The sequence below is a fragment of the Heterocephalus glaber genome, unplaced genomic scaffold, assembly GCF_053883595.1.
Source record: "Heterocephalus glaber isolate CG9 unplaced genomic scaffold, H.glaber_assembly_v1.0 deba00001504, whole genome shotgun sequence".
Taxonomy (NCBI): domain Eukaryota; kingdom Metazoa; phylum Chordata; class Mammalia; order Rodentia; family Bathyergidae; genus Heterocephalus; species Heterocephalus glaber.
The window spans coordinates 44,058,332-44,064,875 of NW_028258324.1; the positions used below are offsets into that span (position 1 = coordinate 44,058,332).

Below are 6,544 nucleotides of genomic sequence, written 5' to 3' on the forward strand. Positions count from 1 at the left end.
CTGTCTTGGGACAGTGAGGCTATAACAATGGTAGGACCATGAACAACAAAGCACAAAACTTTAGTTACCTTTGGAAGCCAGGGAGATAAACTCTGTATTATACAAGCCTCATAATTCCTTGTGTCCTTCAGTCATTCAATTTTGTTTTCTACAATTAAATACCAAAGTTTAGAAGTGATTTGGAAACTTTTCTAGACACATTTATTAGATTGTATTGTTTTTCCTTCCCCAGTCCTATTTTTCCCCACACATAATGTATGTAATATGATCCCAAATTGTTCATTAAAGACTTGATGTTCCTTTACATATTTCCAGTTTGTGAAAGTAACCCAAATATCAAGGCCTGCTGTCACTGAATGGGAAGCACATCAAACACAAGTTCTCTGATCTATGTTCTATAAAGCAGTGGTCTCCTAAAAGATCCTCAGAGAAAGGGACATCATAAGAAAGTACCTGCAGAAGGCAGTGAGAGAAATGTCCAGACTGCTTTACCCATAGCACTTCTGCTTTCATCTCTTTTACATAAAAAACCTTAGGGCTAGATTATATAAACTCTTCTATTGTACAAAAAAAGGATTGGATGGCATAATAGTAAAGAAATACAATACATAATTATTATTAATCTCACATCAACTAAGAATTTTATATGATTAAAAACCACCACCATGAAGGTATGGCATTTCTTTTTTTTTTTGGTACCGGGGATTGAACTCAGGACCTTGCGCTTGCAAGGCAGGCGCCAGAACCACTAAGCTAAATCTCCAGCTCAGTGTTGCATTTCTTAATCACACCTTTCAGAAACCAAAGTCATTTAAATTTTTATCTGGATTACCCATACTCATACAATCTATTACCCCATGTATTTTCTCATGGATATTTTAGGTTTCAGAAAATTAAAGAATAGGTCTAAGAAATGTGACAAGACCAGAAATCACTATTTTCTTCCCAGTCCTGTTAGCTCTAAATATGGTTCTATGTACTTAAATCAATTAATTCATATCATTTAGGGGATTGGTTGATAAATATTTTCCCTCTTTCATGTTCTTCCATGTTCTTTCATGTTCTTATATATACAAAGGAAATTTAGAGAAAAAATTATGTGATGTTAACTTTTCTCAATTTTTTATAACATTATTTCCAAACATTTTTGAAAAACTTTTGGTTATCAAATTCCTTTCAAGTAATATAAAGCTACTAAACTTTGTCTCTAAGTAATTCCTTACACTCATAGAAAAAATAACACCCAATTATTCTGCTTGGCACTTAAGATCTTCCCTTATGCAGCACAATTTTTCTAAGTTTTCTGCTTTATTTTCTACCTCCTCACTCAGTAAATTTTATTCTATTTAATACTCAGTTCAAAGATCACCTCTCTCCTGAATTTTCCTGTATCAAAAATGAGCTTCTCCTTATATATTCTCACATGTATTAAGCTTGTTTGCTATTTTATGCTGCTTTATGTTATTTTTTGCATCAATGCTTACCTAAGTGCTGTTTCCACGTAGCTCAAATATTTCAGAAGGATTCCACCATCCATCGATCTTTGAATCACTAGCAATTAGCAAAATGTCTACACATTGTGCAATTCTGATAATGTGTTGGGTTTTAAGCATTTGCATTTTTCTACTGCTTTCAACTTATTGCAAATCTACCCCATGAAAAAAGTGAAACACACCTTCCCTTTTTTGCACACACATGAAAAAATTTTTTCTTTTTTTCATGTCTTCCACGAAAAGCCTCCATGAGCAATTAACAAATACACATTGAACACCTCACTTGTGCCAGGCATCAAGTTAAGTACTGATGCCAATGGTCATTGAACTTACACTGTGGTGCAGAAACAGGAAAATATACAAAAGCAAATAAAATAATTGCAAGACTCCCATGGAAGTAACCAAAAGACCTACTTTCAGGTAATGCACTTGTAATACAACTGGTAGGTAATACTATGAGAGATAAGTATAGGCCTCTGTGTAGCCTATAAGACTAAGTATGAATAAAAAGATGGAGGAGGGTTTTAGATTTCCATAAGTATATAGTTTGTATAACTTTAATCTTGTGTAGCTTCAACTTTACAAAACTTTTTAAAAGACTTGCTCACTTTTAATAGGAAGAAAAGGGGCAAAGGGGAAGGAAGTGGGAGGGCTAGGGGAAAGGATAGAAGAGAATGGGATTAATATGAGAAAATGGAAAATAGGACCAAAATCTTTGTAAATAGGGAGGAATGGAGGGGTTGAAGGGGGGGCTGGGCAAGGGTGAAAAATAAGAACCAAGAGAGACTATGTAAAGGTGCAAATTTCCAATGATGAATGTCATTATATTGTACACCTAAAATGTACCAATGAGTAGAATGAATAACCGATAATGTAAAATAGGAAGAAAAGGTCCAAAGGGGTAGGGGTAGTGGGAGGGGCAGGGGAAAGGAAAGAAGGGAAAGGAAAAATGATGAGAAATGGAAAAAATGGAAATAAAGCCTTTGTAAATAGGGAAGGGTGGAGGGGGTGAAGGGAGGGCTAGGAATGGGGAAAAAATAAGAACCAAGATGCATCATGTAAAGGTACAATTCCCAATGAGAAATGTAATTGTGTTGTATACCTACAATGTACCAATAAAAGAATTTAATAAAAAAAAAAGACTTGCTCACTTTAGATTAAAAAGTCAAGCATACACACACACACACACACACACACACACACACATACACACATATGCTTCTAATGATTATTTTGGGAAGAAAAAAAAAAAACCTTACAGGGCTTCAGATTTCTCAGGACCCCCTCCCCCAACTATAGCCTTTACTTGAAAACTGGATTTCAAGAATGAAGTGGGTACACGTGGACAGAAAGAAGAAAGAAAAAAAAGACTTCAAGGGAGAATATGAGAAGGCTTCTCGGGAATCAAATTTTTCTTGGAGCACCAATGACTTCGGAGGATAAAAGAGGCGAGCATTTGTTAAGAAGGGGCTGCAGAAGGATTCAATTGAGGAAGGCCTTGGATTTTCTGTTGCACCTTCCATTCATTAACATCTTGTGCTGAGAGGACTTTTGTGTATTCAAAGGAGGAAAAAGCGGAGGAGGCTTTGAACCTGCGGGCTAGGGCCAGGTCTTGCTGCCCGCAGGTCTGGCGCACAGGCCAGCGGCGTCAACGCCCCCAACTGCACCTCCAATCTCCTTTCCTCTCGCGTTGCCTTGCTCCTAGCACCACCCTGACTCTGCTCATTGCTCGCTTTGAGACCCTGAGACCCTTCGCCTGCCACCTCCATTCGCAGCCGGCCGACTCACCTGAGACCACAGCCTTTGGCGTCCCCTCAGCCAGCCTGCTCCTCAGTTTCCGCTTTGATCTCCTTGGTGACCGCGTTACCTCGGTACCCATAGCAACCAAGCGGTTTGGCTGGTCCTGAAGCTGTTCTCCAGCAGAGGGGGCATGTTAGCTCCCCGAAATGTGAAAGGAGAGATTGGTCAAGGGAAGAAAAGGGCAAGGAAATTCAACAGGACCCAGGGGAGGTCTTGGAGATGCCAGATCTAACACTTGTCTACCATTTGGCAAGCACTAGTCCAAAGCTTTATGTAATATTTCATAACCCAATTCATACTTAAGAAAATTAAGGCCCTGAAAATTTGACTCACGATCACAAAGCTAGCAAAGGACAGACCCAACCAGTTTAGCTTCAGAATCCCCATATATGTTGTATGTTTTCTTGTTGATCAAAGGTTACAACACACAACTTTAGGATAAGAATTTAAGCCTCTTGGCAAGCCTAGAACTCTTTTCTTTATATCAACTATATGACCCATGGTGCTATGTGAGTATAATATGGAGTGTGTGTGTGTGTGTGTGTAACAAAAAAAAGAAAAGATGTACACACAATCAACCCATACTTCTCAAACTTTTTTGTTGTTGTTCTGTACAAAGAAGGCTTTGTAATGAACTCTTTTATTTTGGCTTCATAAATATGTTTCTGTTTTTCAGTTCAAGTTTTTATGCACTGAAGGTAAGATATGTGGTTGTTTCTACAATCAGTCACTTTATAAACTTTTACACTTAACTGTATTATACACATCCCAGTACTGGATTAACTATTTTTTTGCAATTATAAATAGTTGACACACAAGCCTTTGCATCACTTTGTATGTCAATATGTCTGGCAATATTTTCTCTTGTGAGATTCAATTTTATATAATTGTAAAAATCACCATAAATAAATGAAGACAATGAGCCTTTGGGGCATAAATCTGCGTTTTGGAGTCAGGCCAACCAGAAGTTCTAGTCCTACCATACTCACCTGCTATGTGAACTGAGCCAGTTATAAAGACCAGTCTAATTGGTTTAGTGAGGTAACAATACATTTAGTGTGCACACAGCACAGTGACACAGAGTGTGTTAGTGTTTAGTTCTAAGTCAGGCTGATAACAGGTACTTGATAGAGAATTGTGATGGTAACATGGCTAGGATATTTGCTATCATAGTACTCCTGAGGTAACTTCACCAGGTCCTTCCTTTAACAGAATGCATGTTTCAAGTGGATGTCTAATATTGTATTAGCTTAGTTTAGTTATTATGAATAGGCAGTCAGAGTATAATAGGCAGCTAAGTTAGAAATTAATATACAGTCAGAGAGGGATTGACCCTTTAAGAAGTCAGCACAAAATAAAAAAAATACCAGAATTGTGGCTGAGGGCCAATCTGAAGAGAACTGGGCCTCAGGTTGGAAAAGCAATACTAAGGCTTGCATGTCTTCCTGGGGCTAATGAGTCCGCTAATGGTCTCACTATGTACCTCCCTTGAGCACAAGGAGACCCTCCTGACTCAGCCTCCCACATTCAGTATTACAAGTGTTTGCCACCAGGCCTGGCTTCTGAAATGGTATTTTCACTTAACACTTTTTTTTTGGTACCGGAGATCGAACTCGGGTCCTTGCGCTTGCGCAGCAGGCGGCGAAACCACTGAGCTAAATCCCAGGCCCACAATGTGGGACTGTGTGATTCAAAAGTTAATTAGTCCCCTAGGTTCTGTTGTAAATTTGATGGTTTGAGTGTGTTTACCTCGGGACAATGGACAATCAGTAATAGGGCGAGATTACTCAGCCATCTGTTTGCCCTAAAACCAAATGTCCCTGGGCCCAGTATCTATAGGACAATCTGTAAATGTGCTGACTATCCACACAGGGTGGTCGTGACTATTAGTCAGGATGTCTGCTGACCATCAGCATGTGACAGTGAGCCACTAACCTTTGTTCTTTTCTTTCTGTAAATCTACATGTTAAACCCCTCCCCTCAACCCCCTATAAAACAGCCTCGGGCTCTGGGCCAGTTGCCTCTCTGAGCTATTTTGCTTCTGGAGTGCCGTCTGGCCAGACTAATAAAGGTCTATTTTCCCAACATGGCCGGTGTGTTCCTTCCCGGGTGGCCTTTGCTGTAGTCAGCTCCTTGGAGCATTTGGTAAGGCCTTGGTCTTACATTCTGGAGGCACCGCTGGGATCCCTGGGTGTGCTTCACTATAGTCAGCTCCTCAGAGCGTTTGGTAAGGCCCTTGGTCTTACAACATAACACTTTTTTTTAATGATCACATAGAATTAAAATAATAAAACAAAGAAAACCGGAAAAAACAATGTGAGATTATACTGTATTACCGTCACCTGGACAAATGAGACCCAGGTAGGCATCAGACATATAAGTAGGTGACCAGAACATCTAAACCCACACTCTCCTACCTTTCTAAGAATTTTTTTTTATCTTTCCATGTACCCTTGCTAGAGGACTATTTTCCTATTGGATCAATTTCCAGTTTCCCTATTTCTAATGTTCCTATTTCCAATTTCCCTACTTCCAGTTTTCTATTCCCCTATATCCAACTATAGCCCTGTTGGATCAATGTTAGCTAAATGACTATACTTGTGATCCTATAGGTTGATTTTAGTTTCACCCACGTGGTTCCCACTTTGTGACTTTGCTATGTAAATTACCCCTGACAAAAGACCTAGGTGGAGATCCCTCCTGGAAATCCAAGAGTTATCCTTCTCCCTGTTTCCAATAAAACTCTCCTAAATTCCTTCATTTGTTCCCAACTTCATTTGAGACCACAGAATCAGCACATCTGACATCTAACAGGTTAAGAGTTATATTTTCCTATATCAAGAGCAGCCTAAGGACAGGATTGAATAGAACAAAATAGTCCACCTAGGTTAAGAGCTAATTCAAGCAGCTAAACAAAGTTTAGAAATGTAAAGGAAAACACAAGAACAAAAGATAAAAAGTTAGGACAGGACTAGAGAAATGAGAACCTTCCTCTAAAGAAGGAGGCAGTTCGTCCTTACCAAGCTTAGAAATGCAAAGTAACCAGTTTGCTATGAACCAGTTAAATAACTGATTTCCTTTAAACCCTACACCCACAAAGCCATCTGTTTAAAATAAATCCCCTAAGCTCTGCCTAATAAGGCCAAAACAAAGAAAACAAAGTAGAATTCTATCCCCTCTTGGTGAGTATCCAAAAAGACCTTTTTTTTCTTATTAATTCTAATATGCCCTCTCCTAAATTCCTCCTTTTG

The 6,544-nt window shown here is 39.0% G+C and overlaps 1 protein-coding gene across 9 annotated transcripts in view; it reads right to left on the bottom strand.

Annotated features, from left to right (window-relative positions):
* The window catches only part of Zbbx (zinc finger B-box domain containing), a 136,194-nt gene extending 132,765 nt beyond the window's left edge, over positions 1-3,429 (bottom strand). For 3 of the 9 annotated variants that reach the window (XM_087186469.1, XM_087186467.1, XM_087186468.1), the window contains exons 1-2: positions 3,282-3,429; positions 69-148 (exon numbers count right to left, since the gene is read on the bottom strand). The gene's annotated coding sequence lies outside the window, so the exon portion shown is untranslated. The remainder of the gene's footprint in view (positions 1-68; positions 149-3,281) is intronic. The other 6 variants (XR_015440940.1, XM_087186466.1, XM_087186471.1 and 3 more) reach the window with 5 other exon arrangements.
* Between the last annotated feature and the right edge of the window lie 3,115 nt (positions 3,430-6,544).